The sequence below is a fragment of the Triturus cristatus genome, chromosome 5_1 (assembly GCF_964204655.1).
Source record: "Triturus cristatus chromosome 5_1, aTriCri1.1, whole genome shotgun sequence".
NCBI lineage: Eukaryota > Metazoa > Chordata > Amphibia > Caudata > Salamandridae > Triturus > Triturus cristatus.
The window spans coordinates 991,029,317-991,052,025 of record NC_140587.1 but is presented as its reverse complement, the minus strand read 5'-3'; positions in this window follow the sequence as shown (position 1 = coordinate 991,052,025).

Here is a 22,709-nt window from a genome sequence, read left to right as displayed (position 1 = left end):
TGCAGATATTTTAATCATAGGTTTCAAGCTATGATGTCATTTATCTGCAATAAAATGGATCCCCCTCTTGGAGAGGTAGGAGATTTTTTGGAGAAAGGAGTACCAAGCCAGAGGTGCTCCTTATATACACATGCTATCATGGATAAATAATGCTCCAAAATCTGGACCTAATACTGATGAAACTGTTTTGTTTTTTATCGAATAGCAAGTTAACTGTGCCATTCCAAGAGAAGGAGGAGAAAAGAGCTTGAGACAAAATGTTTTACGGTTTCCAAGCCATCAATGTGGAAAACACTGTTGACAAAAATATAGGTCTAAAGGGAAATTTTATGCAAAATGTCGTGTTGGATTCCCACGTCCAATAATTCATAAAGTAAAAGTAAATAGTTTTTCGTTAGCAGTAAGGCATACTATAACTCGGAAATCTCTGAAGAATACATACAACTTAAAAAGAACCGAAGATTCAAAGTATATTATTGACTACAATCCAGTTTTTGAAAATGTGGAATTCAAACATGGATATTCAATATGTTGCAGATAATTTAATTGCTGTTGCTTGCTGTGTTACATCATATATAACCAAATCTGAAAAGACAGAGATGAAAGAAATGTGGGAAGAAATTTCACAAGAGAAGATTCTTAGCAAGAAATTGTTCAGTTTTAGCTAGAAAATACTTTCCCATCGAGAGATTGGATCCTATGAATGTTCGGATCACTTGAGCTCTGCCAGTTTATATTCAAAGTCAAAGAGGAATCATTTGGCTAAGTTTAGGTCTTGCCTCCACACGGAATAGAGTATTGAAAACATTACAAGGAATCGTATACTTAGCAGAGAATGTTCCAAAAAATTTACCGATATTGTTAAAACTACTATGTTGGATACATACGATCCCAAAAGGAGCCCACATCTCAAAAACCTATGTCTGTATGAAATACTTCAACATTACAGCTTTAAAAGAAAAGTTACAGAAAATATAAAAGAAGAAAAATTTGCAGTAATTGGATGTGATGGATGTTTGGTAAAACATGCAAAAAGAAATCTTATTAACTATAGAAAACTCAGTTGTGAAAGTCCAGATAGGAGGGAATATTTCTATTTAGCACTTCTGCAACTGTTCAAGCCTTGGCGTGGTGAAACTGAATTACTTGGCGATTTCGACTGCTATGAAGATTCTTTAAATGCAAGTAAAGATAGTATTCAGTGCACAATTTTCCCTATATATCTACAAATTTTAAATGATGAGATTGAACAAGAAAGTACTACTGCAGCTGAAATAGTTAGAGAAAGTTCTCAAGATAGTCAAAGTTCTGGTCCACTAAGCCAAGATCCACTGTGACAACCAATTATCGAAAATGAAGTAGCAATAGCAACGAATGAGGTAAAAACTGCAATGCAACAAGCACAACAGGATATTATTCAGTTGGAAAAATTAGAAGAACAACTAAATATTTAACATAAACGAATATATCTACAAGTGAAAGAACAGATGCAACATGGCTTGCTACATTAAAAAAAAGAATGCCAATGTTCATCATTTAAACCTATTCTAATGTACATCAGCGGTCAAGCTGGAACAGGAAAAAGTTTCTTGATTAAAGTTTCGACCAGTTATCTACACAAAACTAAAGAATCACATTTATCTTGTGTTGTTACAGCTCCAACAGGATTAACAGCACACAACATGAAAGGGCTTACTTTACATTGATTACTTATGCTACCAGTTGAACATGATAATAAATTGGAATATCAAAAGCTATCTGGAGAAGCTTGTTATGAAGTCTCAAGAGTTCGTAGGAAAATTAAACTTGAAATCATTGATGAGGTGAGCATGGTCTCAAATGTAATGTGTGCCTTCGTACATTTAAGAATGCAACAGATTCTAACAACAAGTTACGATGTTCTGTTTGGAGGTAAACATTTAATTGTGTTTGGAGATCTACTACAACTTACTCTTGTAAAAGGAGAACCTGTTTTTAAAACACTTTTAAATGAAGACACTAGGAAATATTTGAGAAGTGTTGGAAATGGAAACATTTTGTCTCATTGAATATAACGAACTTGTTATGAATATGAGACAAGCAGGGGGTGCGCTAGAGGCCGCGCTGTGGAATGGCTGCACGCTAGTGCTGCTCCGCCAGTCGGGAACACAATCGGCAATTAAATACTGAAATTGGCACCTTCCTCCGAGCGCAACACACAAAATATTGCGTCGTAATTGCTGCACAATAAACTGAGAGGTTCATCTGTTGGAAGAAATGAGTCATTGCAGGGTAATTCGTCCTTAATGGTGAGCTCCACTAAAAGTCTACATTGGCACAAAATGGCGGACACAGGAGCCGGAGCATAGGTGACATCGAAACGGAGACTTCAAGGGCAGGCTCGGCTCTTATTTAATTATTGCACACCAATGGAAGGCCACTATGCGCTGAAACTGGCCAGCATGGAGGAGTCCCACATGTACTTTCCCTGCTATGCAATCTGTGGCTCTGTTTGGTATCGGCAGACGACTGAGGAAAATGGCGGCTATACGTGGTGATTAACTCACTGAAGTGCCCCGTCTGATATCGGAACTCCCCACTGACTACAGATCGGGCGATGAGCCTGCGGTGATGTGCTTTCCCTGCCGAGACAACTTGTGCATCCATGGATGGAGAGGCGAATGGGAGATTCAGGCAAGTGCTGAACCACTGCTGATGGCTAAACCCCGGTATTACTAACTCCTAAATAACGCGCTGTTATTTACAATGATACTGTGCGTGTGGATGTGCTGGACATTTTAAAGTGGGAGGCTGGCAAGTACTCACGCCCAGATAATGCCTCCGTTTTAATTTTCGACCAGTGCGGTGCCCCATATACATGTGCCCAACACACTTTGAACAGCAGCATTGTGTTTCTCTGCCCAGTACCATTCATTGCAGAGGTGCGGTCGCGATGGATCTGCCGGTTTCTGGTGGTGCACATTCCCTGAGACCATCAACCCAGGAACTACATGCAGTCCCATAAGTAAGTTGGCTGCTGCAGACTATTACGTGTATTTTGTGTTTGGACTGTAAATTACTTAAACAGCAGTTACAACACCGGGGTGTATAGCGCAGTGGCATATACGTGTCTACCAACCAAGGAAGTGCGCACTATAAAATGTGTACTGCACACTGGGTGCAATGACTACGTGAAGCGATATATTGCTGAGGGCATAGTTCAGAGCGTAATTGCATTAATTGAAAAACACATTGCAGAGGTATATATTGGTTCCAAATAGAATCATCGATACATTAGCACCTTCACCACGGTGACTAACAGTTGGAAGCTACTGAGAGGACTGCACCTCATCATTCATACAAGAATACTAGAGTCATGGGTAAAAACAACAGCCAAAAATCTCCTTTGAAACCCGCCGCACGCCTAAAGTACAGACGGCACACTCAGACACTGAACTAGGCATGGTGCCAGCGGCGAACTCCACTTTTGAAGCCGCACTACAAGCTATTCAGCAAAGCCTACAAGCTATTATTGGCAAACTAGATACACTTACCCAGAAACTTGACAATATGTCTGCCAAGCTAGATAAACAGGGTGTACGATTGAAAAACGCATATCTGCGGTCCGATGTCGCAAAAATGCATGGAGATTGAAAAGATCCTAGAAGCGATAAAAAACACGGGACGCGCATTTACAAGGTCCTTACCGGATACTCTGCCATTCTGCTCTTGTCACCGCCGTGAGGGGAACGGCTACTGTGGGGGAGAATCGAGTTACAGCCCAGATAACGCCGTGAGGGAAACGGCTAAGAACCACAATACCCAGAAGCCTTGTTGCTGGGCGCCCGGCTGTGACGACATCAGCCCGCGCCCAGCACATTCAAAAGATCCTCAGGCTCCGCGCAGCGCGGGACGCGCATTTACAAGGTCCTTACCGGATACTCTGCCATTCTGCTCTTGTCACCGCCGTGAGGGGAACGGCTACTGTGGGGGAGAATCGAGTTACAGCCCAGATAACGCCGTGAGGGAAACGGCTAAGAACCACAATACCCAGAAGCCTTGTTGCTGGGCGCCCGGCTGTGACGACATCAGCCCGCGCCCAGCACATTCAAAAGATCCTCAGGCTCCGCGCAGCGCGGGACGCGCATTTACAAGGTCCTTACCGGATACTCTGCCATTCTGCTCTTGTCACCGCCGTGAGGGGAACGGCTACTGTGGGGGAGAATCGAGTTACAGCCCAGATAACGCCGTGAGGGAAACGGCTAAGAACCACAATACCCAGAAGCCTTGTTGCTGGGCGCCCGGCTGTGACGACATCAGCCCGCGCCCAGCACATTCAAAAGATCCTCAGGCTCCGCGCAGCGCGGGACGCGCATTTACAAGGTCCTTACCGGATACTCTGCCATTCTGCTCTTGTCACCGCCGTGAGGGGAACAGCTACTGTGGGGGAGAATCGAGTTACAGCCCAGATAACGCCGTGAGGGAAACGGCTAAGAACCACAATACCCAGAAGCCTTGTTGCTGGGCGCCCGGCTGTGACGACATCAGCCCGCGCCCAGCACATTCAAAAGATCCTCAGGCTCCGCGCAGGGTGGGACGCGCATTTACAAGGTCCTTACCGGATACTCTGCCATTCTGCTCTTGTCACCGCCGTGAGGGGAACGGCTACTGTGGGGGAGAATCGAGTTACAGCCCAGATAACGCCGTGAGGGAAACGGCTAAGAACCACAATACCCAGAAGCCTTGTTGCTGGGCGCCCGGCTGTGACGACATCAGCCCGCGCCCAGCACATTCAAAAGATCCTCAGGCTCCGCGCAGCGCGGGACGCGCATTTACAAGGTCCTTACCGGATACTCTGCCATTCTGCTCTTGTCACCGCCGTGAGGGGAACGGCTACTGTGGGGGAGAATCGAGTTACAGCCCAGATAACGCCGTGAGGGAAACGGCTAAGAACCACAATACCCAGAAGCCTTGTTGCTGGGCGCCCGGCTGTGACGACATCAGCCCGCGCCCAGCACATTCAAAAGATCCTCAGGCTCCGCGCAGCGCGGGACGCGCGCGGGCGGCGCCCGGGCGAAGCCCGGGCCAAGGGCGGGCCCGTCCTTGCCCGTCAAGGACCGACCAAGGCCGGGCAGGGCAATCCCTCTGACATCTGCTACAGAACTGTAAGTGTCCCAGCTCCTGTTTATGTTCCATAACGGATGTATCTGGACTGATTGTGTGTTTGGCATACTCTGATAGGACATATTTTCTGATCCCTTGCCGTCTGACCCCCTTGGAAGCTGGGTTTGTTGCGGTGACTGGTCGCTGAACTATTAAAACTATGGCTGGGAGTCAAGAACATTTATTTCCCGGAAAGATTGGGGGTTTGGCTAAGGGCACTCTGGACCATTATTTTAGTAAGCCTTGCACGGATCGAGAAAGGGAGGACTTACTAGCGGAGCGCAGGGTTGAGCGCCGCAAGTCGATTGAGTACCTAAAAAATAGACGACCAATTTATTTGTCACAACAAGCTACCCTGCCAGCCGGAAATCCTTCTGGTGACGAACTGATCTCCCTAGATGGTGTCCCTGCACTTCTTCGCGAGCTATCCCCTGAACCTTTTGTACCCAATTCATTGGACTCTATACACTCAATCACAATCTCTAGCTCATTTGATTCCTTGCCTGACCCAAAAGTGATACCAATTCCTCCATTGATAAACAAAGAGATCTCCAAAAGAAGGGCTAGAAACCTACCGTTGCATAAGATTCCTGGTCCACCACCTAAAAAAAGGAGAAAGAAGGGGGGAGAGGCACGCAGACTTAGGATAAATCACACTGCTTCGGGGAAAAGTAATAAGACCACTAACCAAAATGCTTCTATACATAAATCACCAGTGGTAATTTCTAAGGCTGTTTCTAATATTGTATTAAACCCAACGGAAGTTGGCATTCCCCATCCTAGCCCACCTAAGAAAGTTCATTTAACTTATCCCCTGGAAAGTATTGAACATCTCATAAGGTCTTTCATACTACCAATAATTGAGAGGCTAAAAAGGGTTGAAGAAAGGTTGGAGAATATGGAGTTAAATGTTAGTAATAAACTTGGCCAAATTAGAGATAAAGTGTTGATGGACGGTCCTCCTGCTAAAACACAACAACCTTCTTGTTATGTTGACAAGGATGGCCCAGCCTTAATGAGTAAGAGGACTGTTGCCATTACAGAGATGACCACTGGCCCTAAAAATTTGGATATACCAACCACTAGACCTGTAAGACCTGTAAGATTGGCCCCAAATGGAACCCGGAGGAGTGGGGACAAACAAGATGGAAAAAACATAGACAACAATGAGTGTAAGAGCCCTAATATTACTAGGGGTTCTAGCGGTAGGGAACCACGGGTTGAATTACCTCCGGAAGCAGTTCCCTATGTGGTAGTGCTGGCAAGAGTACCTAGATTGCCAGATGGTAAGAAAGAGGGTTTTTTTCAGCTTAAAAATAAGATCATTCACTGGCTGAGTCAAAACCGCCCACTTCCCCATTACATCAACGGCGAAATACTTCATGTTCGCCGACTTGATTGGCTGGGTAGCAGAGAGAAGGATATCAATGGGGACTTAGTTGTTGTTAACTTCAGGGATCCAATAGCAGTAAGGTACAACCTTAACTATCCTGTGGAGATCCCAGGTACTGCTATTACTCCCCTGGAACTAACTTTTTTCTACCCTAGAACCCACGTGAGTAGAGACCGACATTTCGGGGCTTCCCTTTTTCCCCTGTCCTTGACTAACTTCCGTGTATCCCGTACGTATGAGCATGATATGCCCAAAACTAACTCTCAACAAACGAATGTTGATAAATTCCAAAGGCAGGATATAGTACTCCCACAGAAATATGGAAACTGTAGTAGGAGGCTGGAAGATTTTGTCCCTTTTACACCATTGGATGTCTCAAATAGATACCAGGCTCTCTCTAATCTTGATGGCTGTGACTGACAGATGAGGCAAAAGCCCTTATTGCCCCCTGATAAATTACAGCCTGGCCCATCGGCGATTCTTGAGCTACCTTATAATGATGCATCCAACTTAAGGAAAGGACCAAGTCCAATGAAGGGGACTTCGAGCCCAGATTTAATTACCCCCGCCTCTACTTTATGCACTCTCTATAACTGTGTACCCAACCTAGAGGTGGTAGCTGGTCCTCCCGAACTGAGTAGCTGTGCTGGCTTACCAGACTACCGAATCCCTAACCAATCACCTAATGTTAGTGGTATTAAAATTATCTCATGGAATGTGGCCGGCCTCAAAAATAAATCCTCTAACCCGGAGTGGAGCTCATTCATTTCCTCATTTGATATCTGCATGCTCCAAGAGACCTGGTTGCTTAAAAAGATTGTGGCTCCGGGCTTTGCAATATTTGATATTTTGGCATGCAAGAGTAGCAGGGGAAGGCCCTCGGGAGGGTTGTCCATATGGGTTGGCTCCCACCTGGGTGTAAAAGCAAAGGCTATTTCAATCCACTCACGGGATGTACAATTTGTTCTCCTGGAAGTGGAAAAAGGCGTGGATATTGCCCTGATAAATGTATATTCAAGACCGACTAAGAGGGGCCTGGAATCAGAGGCCATTACTGTATTGTCTAACCTACTGCAGTCGCTTGACTCCTCTACTGTGATAATTCTGGGCGGGGATTTCAACTGCCATTTTGAGCCTTTATTGGACTCAAGTATGGGAGACCGCGATGAAGTGGATATATTATGGAATATTCCTGATCCACTTACTCCACCGGTAAAAGCATGGACTCCCCTTGTCTTGCAAATGCAGTCTCTCTCTTTAAATGCATCATTGCGAGCGTGTAATGGTAGGGTAATGCCAGATAGACCTGGGAAAAAGACCTTTAACAAAGCTAGCTACACCTCAATAATTGATTATATCTTTATTGAAGCTAAGTATTGGGATAGACTCTATGATTTTATGGTCATGGAGAGGTTGGACAGCGATCACAACGTTCTAGTCCTGACACTTAAACCAGGAAGCTTCGGGCTTAAAAACTCGACCCTGGTTGAAAATCCTGTACCCGAACCACTAATAATTAGAAACTGTAGAAGAAGAGTAAAGTGGCCAGTATTCCAAATCTCTAGCAGTAAGTTGGCGGAACTGTATGGTATAATAATTCCATTTATTGAAAAGATGGGGGCCGCCGGACCCTTGGTCAGCCCTAGGACTGAAATGGCTAGATGGTTTAATAAAACGTGCCGCCTAGCTAAAAAGGACCTGCTGTTTGTAATAAAAACAAAAGATAGAGAAGCAATTAAAATTAATCGTTCTCTATATAAAAAGGCTATTGTTGAAGCAAAGAAAGCAGGGGAAGTTGTACTGTGGGAACAGTTGGGCCATGCGCTCTGTTGTAAGGACACTAAAACATTTTGGTCCATTGTTGCAACTGGAGTAAATGGGTACTCTTCTGCACCTGCCCCAAATATAGCTGCCTCAATTTGGGAAAAACACTTTTGTGACTTGTATGGAACACATGACCTTGATAGAACTTCTGCAGATACCTTTGATTTTTCTCTTGTCCAAATGGATCTTGCCTCTATTGAATTTTTTACTTTGGCCGAGGTGGAATCTGCAATTGGGAAAATGCTCTCAAATAAAGCACCAGGTCTTGACAAATTGCCCGGAGATCTATTTAAGTTCCAACCAAAGATCTGGGCACCCTACCTGGTTGTCTTATTTAATAGCATTCTACAGGGGGGTGAAGTGCCCTATACTTGGCTTGGGGCAGAAATTGTACCTGTTTTTAAAAAGGGTTGCCCATTGACTCCCTCCAACTATAGGCCTATTAGTTTAATAGACACCTCACAAAAACTAATGGGGAGAGTCCTTTTGGACAGGGTCCTTGGCTGGATTGAGGAGAATGAAATCCTGACCACTTTTCAGGGAGGCTTCAGGGCTGGTACTTCCACCTTAGACCAGATCTTTCGCCTGCAGGTCCTGTATTGGAAAACTGCCTTGGTTGAGGGTGGCAGCCTCTACCTGGTGTTTGTGGACCTGCGTGCTGCTTTTGATCTGGTCCTTCGTGTTAAACTATGGCAAGTTCTGGCAGACCTGGGCCTTCCATCTTACCTATTGTCTGTCTTAGTTAGGCTTCATGCCAATAACTATGCCCAAGTAAGATGTGGTAAATATGGTGAACTCACTGATCGCTTTTCTGTTTCAAAAGGAGTTCGCCAAGGGTGTGCCCTGGCCCCCACACTGTTCAGCCTTTATATCAATGGCCTCATTGACCATTTAAATTCTATAAAAAATACTGACACTCCCAGACTAGCTTCAGGACGTGTGCCCGCATTGATGTTCGCGGACGATACTTTGTTATTATCTAGAACGTCAACGGGCATACAAAACACGCTGAATGGTTTCGCCAAATTCTGTGAAATAAGAGGACTCGAAATAAATTTGGAAAAAACCAAATATATGATCTTTAACCCCCCTGTGCGGGTGCGCCCCAACCCAGTTTTATTTGGTATTCCCCTCGAGAGAGTTAAAACCTTTGTATATTTGGGTGTGACTTTAACTGAGAAATTTTCTTGGAATTCCCAGATTGTTAAGTCAACACTCAAGCTCGCTCAACTGACAGGGGGCTTGAATAAAGTTTTTAAAAGATCGAGTTTTAAGCCAGTCTCTCCCGCCCTTGAAATTTATTGTAGACAGGCTAGAGTGGCCGCAATATACGGGGCCGAACTTTGGGGACACAAGCAGTCAGTGTCTCTTTCAAGGGCTGAGCAATCCTTTTTAAGATCTCTCTTGGGGCTTCCTTCCAGCACACCGTTGATCCCTCTTAGGCTTGATCTTGGGTTGGTCCCCATAGAGGAGATCATCAGTGCAAAACCTATCCTCTACTGGAAAAGGCTTTGGTCTGTGCCTGAATTGACCTCATTTAAATTAGAGTTTGTTGAGATCTGGCCTGCACTTAAATCAAAAAAGATCCCTTGGCTTTTGTATATTAATAAAGTTTGTACTTCATTAGGACTTCTGGAAATGTGGGAGAATCCGGAGGAAAGTTGCCCTGCGATTTCAAAGAAAAAAATTCTTTCTTTGGTGTCCATGGAAAACTCTTCTTCACACCAGAGTTCTTCAACTACGGGTAGGCTGACCTTGGAATTCCTCCTGGTTAAACAAGACTCCAAACTCGAGGAATTCATGGACCAAATAGAACCCCCACTTGCACGCAAATTGTACATCCAGCTAAGGTATGGTACCTTACCGGTTAGGTCTTTTACCTCTAAGTGGCAGGCACAAAACTTGGAAAGCTGTCCTGCTTGTAACCATAAATCTGAGTCTGTTTTACACGCTCTGCTATTTTGCCCCGTGTATCACTTAATCAGGAAAAGTTGGCTGATCCCCATTTGTAGGAACCTGGGTTTTCGTCATTTTAAGCAGGCCTACAGGATTCTAGTTTATGACACCGACCCAAAAATTGTTTTCGCTGTATCCCGCTATCTCTACAGCATGTGGCGAAGGAGACTAACGTTCTTAACCTAACTACTTTCATATTGATGACTTTAAGTTTAATCTCTTTTTTAAAAAAAAGAAAAAAATAGGATTTTTAACTTTGAAATGTTATTTATTGTTTTATTGTGTATATGTATTTGAGGATGTATGTTTGTACGCTTTTATGGTCTTCTGACCGAAATAAAGTTATCAAATGAAAATGATAAAAAACAAGAATGAAGATTTGGAGGTGAGATCTCGCCGGAATAACATACGTATTTTGGGCATTCCGGAGAGTACTAACATGGGAAAGCTAGAAACATATGTGGAAGGCATGCTACGAGACATTTTTGGAGCAGACAACCTCTCCCCTGTATTAATTGTCGAACGTGCACACCGATCTGTGGTGCCTATGCCACCACCGGGTGCCTCACCGAGACCTATAATCTCCCAAGTCCTCAACTACAGGGACCGTGATCTGATCCTGCAAATGGCCAGAGAGAAACAACAAATCACATACCAGGGCAATAAAGTGTCATTTTACCCAGACTTTACGATGGTGGTGAAGACTTCAATTCTGTGAAAAAAAAGCTGAGAGATATGAGTATTGAATACGCAATGCTGTACCCAGCAAGGCTGCACATAACCTATGATGGACGCACGAAAATCCAATCAACACCAAAAGCAGAGCAAGACTTCATAAAAAAGACGCTTACCAAACGTAAAGCTCAAGGACCTGCTGATGCTGATCCAGACTCAGACTGAGCAGATCAACTGCTGTTGGTAAGTGTTAGAAATGGGATTTCAGGTTGGCTAGGGCTTGCGCAAAAGCCAGGCAGAAACCACCACTCTAGTCAGGGCAAGGAAGGTACACGCCAAAGATAACCCCTGCTCACCCCCTTGGTAGCTTGGCACGAGCAGACAGGCTTATCCCTGAGGTGATGTGTAAAGCGTTTGCGCGCGCACCCAGCAACAACACCCAAGGCCCACCACAAAGGAAACTCCACACAAGGTATTCTATAAAAATAGCCTTTGTATTATACACAACACATCAGATAAAAACACACACTTTACAATGTGCCAACAGGCACGGGCAGAATTTACAAGGGATTATATGTACATGGGACAGGGCCACATGGACCACTGTCCGAAATTAGCACTCTTAGAACTTAGGAATAATACTTTAGAACATAGCACACAATAACATGTATAACACACAATCAGTAACTACTGGTATCAGGTAAGTACCACCTACGCAACCCTAACCACCTTAGGAAAATATTGTGCAGGGAATCAGGACCTCACTAGCACCACCTGTACTAGGGAGAAAACAACCACCTAAGTATCACAATACCTGTAGGGGTAAACGCACATTACACATGACGCATAAAAACATTCAGAGGTGTAAACACAATTTAGGAAAGAAAATATCATGAAGGCCTTGCGCAGGTGCAAAAAGTACATGTATGAAAATCACCAGGCGCCCTAGGGGAGGGCACAACACAAGATAACTGTCCCCAGGCCAACTGACCTCTCAGGGGTGTAGAAATGACCAATATCCAATACTGTCAGGGCGCGACTGCGCAGGCTGTGCAAGCCAGGCGCACAATGCCCAACCTAAATGTGGCAGCTGCCCACTAAGTGCTGGGCAGCTGGAGAAAGTGAGCGTGGGCACCACTGCGCCTTCTAGAACAAATGTGGCACTCTGGACAAATGATGGGGCCAACGCTGGAGCCTCACCAGGCTCTGGGCATGTCTAATGCCCCAAAAGCGACGCAGGAACCACGTGGGCTTTCAACCAATACTCCACCCCTTCGTTGGAGCCTCGTGGGCTTAAAACAACAGGAAATGCCTCCTAGAGCCTTCTAGGCTCGAGAAATAATGGGGCCAAGGTGGGAGTGGCCCGCTGCCATCTGGGGCCACTCAAAACACGGAAGAAGTGCCCCCGTATGCGTGGGAGCGGACCGCTGTCTTCCGGGGCCGCTCTGTGTGCAAAAGAAATGCCCCCGACGTTGGAGCCCTACGGGGCTCTGTACTGGAGCCTCACGGCTCTTAAACCAAATGCCCCTGAGCCTCGCAGGCTCTAAACAAATATCTTCATCGTCGCTGGAGCCTTCACGGCTCTTGGACTACACTCTGCCCACACAGCCCCTTTCACCAGGCTGGTAGCAGCCCCCACTCACCGGACTCTTCGCGGCGGGTCGTCTTCCTGCTCGGCCGACGACGGGAGTGGAGCACACAGCGCTCCGACCTCGCTGGGCTGCAGGCCTCTCTTTCCGCTCACGAGAGCCCCGGGCTGACTTCTCTCCTGGGCTGTCCACTGGGGGGGGGGGTTGCGGGGCTCCCTCACACGCCGGGAGCTCCGGGTGTAACAACGCACCTTTCCGCCTCCCTCAGCTTCCGGGCCGCAATGAGGACCCGCCCACATCCAGGGCTTCCCAGGCTGCTTCCGGGTCGCCGCGGGCAGCGCGGCGGCCCTGAGGGTTCCGGCGCCGCACCACGGGCACACCATTCTCCGTTCTCTGGGCACACCATGCGAGGTGGGCACCCGCGGCGGGCACAGTATGCGGGGTGGGCTCCCGCACGGGAAATAATAAAATAAGCGGGGTAGGCACCCGCAAGGATCAGGCAAAACGGGGGAACCCCTACGTCGGGGTTCCCTCCTGGATTATCGTAGCCCCGCGCTACGGGCTCCCAGGCAGGCGCTTTTCCGGGACAGCGCTTTCTTGATGCTGGGGGCCCCGATAAAGCGCTCCTAGCACTATAAGTCCAGAAAAAGCGCTTTCAGGCGCTCAGGGATACAAATAAAGCGCTCCCAGCGCTTAGGAGGATAAAACAAAGTCCAGCAAGGTCCTTCCCTGCATACAGCCAAGCAGGGGTGGGGGGGGCAAGGCTGGACCCAGAGCCAGCTCACTGGGCCTCCAGGCAGGGAGGTAGTCCAAGTGGCGCTCCTCTGGTCCAGCAGCAGCCTCCCTCAGGCAGGATCCAGGAAGAGAACCGTTTCTGTGGGGACACAGCCCCATTTTTATACACTAAAACCCTTTGTTCTGGGTTCAGGGTGAGGGGGCAAACCAGTCGCAGCTGGTTGGGGAGCACCCTTGATGTGCTCAGCCCCTCACTCTATTCACTGGCAGGGCTAGGGTCGTCAGTCGCACCACAGGGGGCGGAGCCAGCATTGTGTGGGGAAAACCCTGCCCTATTCAGGACCCAGGTGTACTCTTCCCACCCATCTAGCTGCTGATCTCCCCATTCACCACTGGGTGACTCATCCTGACTCTGGGGAATCCCTAGCCCGTCACATGACCTCAACCAGCCAATCACGCGACAAGGCACACATTTTACACTGCACACCGAAGTGCCCACTTCTAGAAGTGGCACTTCCACACTAGGTACATGCACGCCGCACACATCACCGCACAGCATTCAATCACACGAGTCCGCACATACCAAACTCGGGCCTGCCCACCCCACGCATCAGGAACTACTAGGGACACATACATTCCCCATGCATTCCTATGGGAGGGCAGGCCTATCTCACCACATGCACTCAGAGCGCGCACGCACTTTACCCTGGGACACAGGGAAAGTGTGCAGAAACCAAAAATCACCACACCAAGTCACCAATAAAAAGCAAAAAAGTTCAGGGGTGAACCTGCCAGAAGGGCCAAGTCCAACACAACCCCCTTCCAGCCAAAACGCAGGGCAGCCCAATCACCACCGTGATGGACTTCCCTGCTTGGGGCGATAGAACACGGACGCGGGCCCGCAACTGCAGGGACACCCTCCGGTTCTACGCCACGGTGAACCCATGGAATTCTTTCTAACACCACTGTCTGGACCAACTGGGCTACCCCACTGGTACTCCCAAGCTGTCCGCGGCCAAGACCAGGCCCTAGGCCACCCAGGTGCCACCGGTCCTTGCCTAACCACAGAGTGGGGGGTAGCGGGACGCGCATTTACAAGGTCCTTACCGGATACTCTGCCATTCTGCTCTTGTCACCGCCGTGAGGGGAACAGCTACTGTGGGGGAGAATCGAGTTACAGCCCAGATAACGCCGTGAGGGAAACGGCTAAGAACCACAATACCCAGAAGCCTTGTTGCTGGGCGCCCGGCTGTGACGACATCAGCCCGCGCCCAGCACATTCAAAAGATCCTCAGGCTCCGCGCAGGGTGGGACGTGCATTTACAAGGTCCTTACCGGATACTCTGCCATTCTGCTCTTGTCACCGCCGTGAGGGGAACGGCTACTGTGGGGGAGAATCGAGTTACAGCCCAGATAACGCCGTGAGGGAAACGGCTAAGAACCACAATACCCAGAAGCCTTGTTGCTGGGCGCCCGGCTGTGACGACATCAGCCCGCGCCCAGCACATTCAAAAGATCCTCAGGCTCCGCGCAGCGCGGGACGCGCATTTACAAGGTCCTTACCGGATACTCTGCCATTCTGCTCTTGTCACCGCCGTGAGGGGAACGGCTACTGTGGGGGAGAATCGAGTTACAGCCCAGATAACGCCGTGAGGGAAACGGCTAAGAACCACAATACCCAGAAGCCTTGTTGCTGGGCGCCCGGCTGTGACGACATCAGCCCGCGCCCAGCACATTCAAAAGATCCTCAGGCTCCGCGCAGCGCGGGACGCGCGCGGGCGGCGCCCGGGCGAAGCCCGGGCCAAGGGCGGGCCCGTCCTTGCCCGTCAAGGACCGACCAAGGCCGGGCAGGGCAATCCCTCTGACATCTGCTACAGAACTGTAAGTGTCCCAGCTCCTGTTTATGTTCCATAACGGATGTATCTGGACTGATTGTGTGTTTGGCATACTCTGATAGGACATATTTTCTGATCCCTTGCCGTCTGACCCCCTTGGAAGCTGGGTTTGTTGCGGTGACTGGTCGCTGAACTATTAAAACTATGGCTGGGAGTCAAGAACATTTATTTCCCGGAAAGATTGGGGGTTTGGCTAAGGGCACTCTGGACCATTATTTTAGTAAGCCTTGCACGGATCGAGAAAGGGAGGACTTACTAGCGGAGCGCAGGGTTGAGCGCCGCAAGTCGATTGAGTACCTAAAAAATAGACGACCAATTTATTTGTCACAACAAGCTACCCTGCCAGCCGGAAATCCTTCTGGTGACGAACTGATCTCCCTAGATGGTGTCCCTGCACTTCTTCGCGAGCTATCCCCTGAACCTTTTGTACCCAATTCATTGGACTCTATACACTCAATCACAATCTCTAGCTCATTTGATTCCTTGCCTGACCCAAAAGTGATACCAATTCCTCCATTGATAAACAAAGAGATCTCCAAAAGAAGGGCTAGAAACCTACCGTTGCATAAGATTCCTGGTCCACCACCTAAAAAAAGGAGAAAGAAGGGGGGAGAGGCACGCAGACTTAGGATAAATCACACTGCTTCGGGGAAAAGTAATAAGACCACTAACCAAAATGCTTCTATACATAAATCACCAGTGGTAATTTCTAAGGCTGTTTCTAATATTGTATTAAACCCAACGGAAGTTGGCATTCCCCATCCTAGCCCACCTAAGAAAGTTCATTTAACTTATCCCCTGGAAAGTATTGAACATCTCATAAGGTCTTTCATACTACCAATAATTGAGAGGCTAAAAAGGGTTGAAGAAAGGTTGGAGAATATGGAGTTAAATGTTAGTAATAAACTTGGCCAAATTAGAGATAAAGTGTTGATGGACGGTCCTCCTGCTAAAACACAACAACCTTCTTGTTATGTTGACAAGGATGGCCCAGCCTTAATGAGTAAGAGGACTGTTGCCATTACAGAGATGACCACTGGCCCTAAAAATTTGGATATACCAACCACTAGACCTGTAAGACCTGTAAGATTGGCCCCAAATGGAACCCGGAGGAGTGGGGACAAACAAGATGGAAAAAACATAGACAACAATGAGTGTAAGAGCCCTAATATTACTAGGGGTTCTAGCGGTAGGGAACCACGGGTTGAATTACCTCCGGAAGCAGTTCCCTATGTGGTAGTGCTGGCAAGAGTACCTAGATTGCCAGATGGTAAGAAAGAGGGTTTTTTTCAGCTTAAAAATAAGATCATTCACTGGCTGAGTCAAAACCGCCCACTTCCCCATTACATCAACGGCGAAATACTTCATGTTCGCCGACTTGATTGGCTGGGTAGCAGAGAGAAGGATATCAATGGGGACTTAGTTGTTGTTAACTTCAGGGATCCAATAGCAGTAAGGTACAACCTTAACTATCCTGTGGAGATCCCAGGTACTGCTATTACTCCCCTGGAACTAACTTTTTTCTACCCTAGAACCCACGTGAGTAGAGACCGACATTTCGGGGCTTCCCTTTTTCCCCTGTCCTTGACTAACTTCCGTGTATCCCGTACGTATGAGCATGATATGCCCAAAACTAACTCTCAACAAACGAATGTTGATAAATTCCAAAGGCAGGATATAGTACTCCCACAGAAATATGGAAACTGTAGTAGGAGGCTGGAAGATTTTGTCCCTTTTACACCATTGGATGTCTCAAATAGATACCAGGCTCTCTCTAATCTTGATGGCTGTGACTGACAGATGAGGCAAAAGCCCTTATTGCCCCCTGATAAATTACAGCCTGGCCCATCGGCGATTCTTGAGCTACCTTATAATGATGCATCCAACTTAAGGAAAGGACCAAGTCCAATGAAGGGGACTTCGAGCCCAGATTTAATTACCCCCGCCTCTACTTTATGCACTCTCTATAACTGTGTACCCAACCTAGAGGTGGTAGCTGGTCCTCCCGAACTGAGTAGCTGTGCTGGCTTACCAGACTACCGAATCCCTAACCAATCACCTAATGTTAGTGGTATTAAAATTATCTCATGGAATGTGGCCGGCCTCAAAAATAAATCCTCTAACCCGGAGTGGAGCTCATTCATTTCCTCATTTGATATCTGCATGCTCCAAGAGACCTGGTTGCTTAAAAAGATTGTGGCTCCGGGCTTTGCAATATTTGATATTTTGGCATGCAAGAGTAGCAGGGGAAGGCCCTCGGGAGGGTTGTCCATATGGGTTGGCTCCCACCTGGGTGTAAAAGCAAAGGCTATTTCAATCCACTCACGGGATGTACAATTTGTTCTCCTGGAAGTGGAAAAAGGCGTGGATATTGCCCTGATAAATGTATATTCAAGACCGACTAAGAGGGGCCTGGAATCAGAGGCCATTACTGTATTGTCTAACCTACTGCAGTCGCTTGACTCCTCTACTGTGATAATTCTGGGCGGGGATTTCAACTGCCATTTTGAGCCTTTATTGGACTCAAGTATGGGAGACCGCGATGAAGTGGATATATTATGGAATATTCCTGATCCACTTACTCCACCGGTAAAAGCATGGACTCCCCTTGTCTTGCAAATGCAGTCTCTCTCTTTAAATGCATCATTGCGAGCGTGTAATGGTAGGGTAATGCCAGATAGACCTGGGAAAAAGACCTTTAACAAAGCTAGCTACACCTCAATAATTGATTATATCTTTATTGAAGCTAAGTATTGGGATAGACTCTATGATTTTATGGTCATGGAGAGGTTGGACAGCGATCACAACGTTCTAGTCCTGACACTTAAACCAGGAAGCTTCGGGCTTAAAAACTCGACCCTGGTTGAAAATCCTGTACCCGAACCACTAATAATTAGAAACTGTAGAAGAAGAGTAAAGTGGCCAGTATTCCAAATCTCTAGCAGTAAGTTGGCGGAACTGTATGGTATAATAATTCCATTTATTGAAAAGATGGGGGCCGCCGGACCCTTGGTCAGCCCTAGGACTGAAATGGCTAGATGGTTTAATAAAACGTGCCGCCTAGCTAAAAAGGACCTGCTGTTTGTAATAAAAACAAAAGATAGAGAAGCAATTAAAATTAATCGTTCTCTATATAAAAAGGCTATTGTTGAAGCAAAGAAAGCAGGGGAAGTTGTACTGTGGGAACAGTTGGGCCATGCGCTCTGTTGTAAGGACACTAAAACATTTTGGTCCATTGTTGCAACTGGAGTAAATGGGTACTCTTCTGCACCTGCCCCAAATATAGCTGCCTCAATTTGGGAAAAACACTTTTGTGACTTGTATGGAACACATGACCTTGATAGAACTTCTGCAGATACCTTTGATTTTTCTCTTGTCCAAATGGATCTTGCCTCTATTGAATTTTTTACTTTGGCCGAGGTGGAATCTGCAATTGGGAAAATGCTCTCAAATAAAGCACCAGGTCTTGACAAATTGCCCGGAGATCTATTTAAGTTCCAACCAAAGATCTGGGCACCCTACCTGGTTGTCTTATTTAATAGCATTCTACAGGGGGGTGAAGTGCCCTATACTTGGCTTGGGGCAGAAATTGTACCTGTTTTTAAAAAGGGTTGCCCATTGACTCCCTCCAACTATAGGCCTATTAGTTTAATAGACACCTCACAAAAACTAATGGGGAGAGTCCTTTTGGACAGGGTCCTTGGCTGGATTGAGGAGAATGAAATCCTGACCACTTTTCAGGGAGGCTTCAGGGCTGGTACTTCCACCTTAGACCAGATCTTTCGCCTGCAGGTCCTGTATTGGAAAACTGCCTTGGTTGAGGGTGGCAGCCTCTACCTGGTGTTTGTGGACCTGCGTGCTGCTTTTGATCTGGTCCTTCGTGTTAAACTATGGCAAGTTCTGGCAGACCTGGGCCTTCCATCTTACCTATTGTCTGTCTTAGTTAGGCTTCATGCCAATAACTATGCCCAAGTAAGATGTGGTAAATATGGTGAACTCACTGATCGCTTTTCTGTTTCAAAAGGAGTTCGCCAAGGGTGTGCCCTGGCCCCCACACTGTTCAGCCTTTATATCAATGGCCTCATTGACCATTTAAATTCTATAAAAAATACTGACACTCCCAGACTAGCTTCAGGACGTGTGCCCGCATTGATGTTCGCGGACGATACTTTGTTATTATCTAGAACGTCAACGGGCATACAAAACACGCTGAATGGTTTCGCCAAATTCTGTGAAATAAGAGGACTCGAAATAAATTTGGAAAAAACCAAATATATGATCTTTAACCCCCCTGTGCGGGTGCGCCCCAACCCAGTTTTATTTGGTATTCCCCTCGAGAGAGTTAAAACCTTTGTATATTTGGGTGTGACTTTAACTGAGAAATTTTCTTGGAATTCCCAGATTGTTAAGTCAACACTCAAGCTCGCTCAACTGACAGGGGGCTTGAATAAAGTTTTTAAAAGATCGAGTTTTAAGCCAGTCTCTCCCGCCCTTGAAATTTATTGTAGACAGGCTAGAGTGGCCGCAATATACGGGGCCGAACTTTGGGGACACAAGCAGTCAGTGTCTCTTTCAAGGGCTGAGCAATCCTTTTTAAGATCTCTCTTGGGGCTTCCTTCCAGCACACCGTTGATCCCTCTTAGGCTTGATCTTGGGTTGGTCCCCATAGAGGAGATCATCAGTGCAAAACCTATCCTCTACTGGAAAAGGCTTTGGTCTGTGCCTGAATTGACCTCATTTAAATTAGAGTTTGTTGAGATCTGGCCTGCACTTAAATCAAAAAAGATCCCTTGGCTTTTGTATATTAATAAAGTTTGTACTTCATTAGGACTTCTGGAAATGTGGGAGAATCCGGAGGAAAGTTGCCCTGCGATTTCAAAGAAAAAAATTCTTTCTTTGGTGTCCATGGAAAACTCTTCTTCACACCAGAGTTCTTCAACTACGGGTAGGCTGACCTTGGAATTCCTCCTGGTTAAACAAGACTCCAAACTCGAGGAATTCATGGACCAAATAGAACCCCCACTTGCACGCAAATTGTACATCCAGCTAAGGTATGGTACCTTACCGGTTAGGTCTTTTACCTCTAAGTGGCAGGCACAAAACTTGGAAAGCTGTCCTGCTTGTAACCATAAATCTGAGTCTGTTTTACACGCTCTGCTATTTTGCCCCGTGTATCACTTAATCAGGAAAAGTTGGCTGATCCCCATTTGTAGGAACCTGGGTTTTCGTCATTTTAAGCAGGCCTACAGGATTCTAGTTTATGACACCGACCCAAAAATTGTTTTCGCTGTATCCCGCTATCTCTACAGCATGTGGCGAAGGAGACTAACGTTCTTAACCTAACTACTTTCATATTGATGACTTTAAGTTTAATCTCTTTTTTAAAAAAAAGAAAAAAATAGGATTTTTAACTTTGAAATGTTATTTATTGTTTTATTGTGTATATGTATTTGAGGATGTATGTTTGTACGCTTTTATGGTCTTCTGACCGAAATAAAGTTATCAAATGAAAATGATAAAAAACAAGAATGAAGATTTGGAGGTGAGATCTCGCCGGAATAACATACGTATTTTGGGCATTCCGGAGAGTACTAACATGGGAAAGCTAGAAACATATGTGGAAGGCATGCTACGAGACATTTTTGGAGCAGACAACCTCTCCCCTGTATTAATTGTCGAACGTGCACACCGATCTGTGGTGCCTATGCCACCACCGGGTGCCTCACCGAGACCTATAATCTCCCAAGTCCTCAACTACAGGGACCGTGATCTGATCCTGCAAATGGCCAGAGAGAAACAACAAATCACATACCAGGGCAATAAAGTGTCATTTTACCCAGACTTTACGATGGTGGTGAAGACTTCAATTCTGTGAAAAAAAAGCTGAGAGATATGAGTATTGAATACGCAATGCTGTACCCAGCAAGGCTGCACATAACCTATGATGGACGCACGAAAATCCAATCAACACCAAAAGCAGAGCAAGACTTCATAAAAAAGACGCTTACCAAACGTAAAGCTCAAGGACCTGCTGATGCTGATCCAGACTCAGACTGAGCAGATCAACTGCTGTTGGTAAGTGTTAGAAATGGGATTTCAGGTTGGCTAGGGCTTGCGCAAAAGCCAGGCAGAAACCACCACTCTAGTCAGGGCAAGGAAGGTACACGCCAAAGATAACCCCTGCTCACCCCCTTGGTAGCTTGGCACGAGCAGACAGGCTTATCCCTGAGGTGATGTGTAAAGCGTTTGCGCGCGCACCCAGCAACAACACCCAAGGCCCACCACAAAGGAAACTCCACACAAGGTATTCTATAAAAATAGCCTTTGTATTATACACAACACATCAGATAAAAACACACACTTTACAATGTGCCAACAGGCACGGGCAGAATTTACAAGGGATTATATGTACATGGGACAGGGCCACATGGACCACTGTCCGAAATTAGCACTCTTAGAACTTAGGAATAATACTTTAGAACATAGCACACAATAACATGTATAACACACAATCAGTAACTACTGGTATCAGGTAAGTACCACCTACGCAACCCTAACCACCTTAGGAAAATATTGTGCAGGGAATCAGGACCTCACTAGCACCACCTGTACTAGGGAGAAAACAACCACCTAAGTATCACAATACCTGTAGGGGTAAACGCACATTACACATGACGCATAAAAACATTCAGAGGTGTAAACACAATTTAGGAAAGAAAATATCATGAAGGCCTTGCGCAGGTGCAAAAAGTACATGTATGAAAATCACCAGGCGCCCTAGGGGAGGGCACAACACAAGATAACTGTCCCCAGGCCAACTGGCCTCTCAGGGGTGTAGAAATGACCAATATCCAATACTGTCAGGGCGCGACTGCGCAGGCTGTGCAAGCCAGGCGCACAATGCCCAACCTAAATGTGGCAGCTGCCCACTAAGTGCTGGGCAGCTGGAGAAAGTGAGCGTGGGCACCACTGCGCCTTCTAGAACAAATGTGGCACTCTGGACAAATGATGGGGCCAACGCTGGAGCCTCACCAGGCTCTGGGCATGTCTAATGCCCCAAAAGCGACGCAGGAACCACGTGGGCTTTCAACCAATACTCCACCCCTTCGTTGGAGCCTCGTGGGCTTAAAACAACAGGAAATGCCTCCTAGAGCCTTCTAGGCTCGAGAAATAATGGGGCCAAGGTGGGAGTGGCCCGCTGCCATCTGGGGCCACTCAAAACACGGAAGAAGTGCCCCCGTATGCGTGGGAGCGGACCGCTGTCTTCCGGGGCCGCTCTGTGTGCAAAAGAAATGCCCCCAACGTTGGAGCCCTACGGGGCTCTGTACTGGAGCCTCACGGCTCTTAAACCAAATGCCCCTGAGCCTCGCAGGCTCTAAACAAATATCTTCATCGTCGCTGGAGCCTTCACGGCTCTTGGACTACACTCTGCCCACACAGCCCCTTTCACCAGGCTGGTAGCAGCCCCCACTCACCGGACTCTTCGCGGCGGGTCGTCTT